This window comes from Oxyura jamaicensis, chromosome 7 (genome assembly GCF_011077185.1).
Source record: "Oxyura jamaicensis isolate SHBP4307 breed ruddy duck chromosome 7, BPBGC_Ojam_1.0, whole genome shotgun sequence".
In the NCBI taxonomy this organism is placed as follows: domain Eukaryota; kingdom Metazoa; phylum Chordata; class Aves; order Anseriformes; family Anatidae; genus Oxyura; species Oxyura jamaicensis.
This window is the reverse complement of record NC_048899.1, coordinates 28,969,322-28,970,120: the sequence shown is the minus strand read 5'-3', so window position 1 is coordinate 28,970,120 and position 799 is coordinate 28,969,322.

The following is a 799-nucleotide window of genomic DNA, read 5'->3' as shown; positions in this document are numbered from 1 at the left end:
AAAAAAAAAAAAAAAAAAAAAAAAAAAAAAAACTGTGGAGTATTTAGATCAAGTTCGTACTGTGTTAAAGACTATGGAAAAATTCCCGTGCTGTTTCACAGCAGAAAAATCTCCAGCCTCCATTTGGTCTACAGAATATCTTAGCCTATTTAGTGTTAGCCAGATTCTGTCAATCATCCTTCCCTTCCACCCATATTGTTTCTGTCTCTCTCAGGATGCCTGAGATATTTGACCATTATTTGGCCAGTGAGTAGTAAATGCCTGGTTTATTTTAAATTTTGTTCCATCTAGTTTCAACTTTAAGTGAAGGTGGAGGAAGCAGGATACTTAAGGGAGAGTTTCTTGGCATACCACAGGACAATTCATGCATTCAGTTTTCTAGCACCAGAAAAAAAAAAAAAAAAAAAAAAAAAAAGAGAGAGGACGAAATTCTTTGAGTTCCTCCTCATTAGATTCACACACCTATCCTCTCATCTGGCAAAGAAGGGCAGGTCTTGACAATATTCCTCACTTTTTATTTGCTTTCTGCATTATGGAAAGCATGGATTTAGAACAACCCAACGCTTTTGGGGTAAGCAGGTCTGTTCTGGGAGGTGGGAGACAAGGAGTTAATGCTGAGCAGCACCAAAGCTGCAGCTGTATCCAGGAATGGCTGGACTCTCCAGGGGAAAGACTGGAACAGCTGACGTGAATAGGTAATTTTCTCAGCATCCCATAAAAGAAGTGGGCCAGATTGTTGATAGATTTTCTAATTTGATTGGGTGGAGGCAGAAGTTTTGGTCTTTGGGCTCTGCAAAAC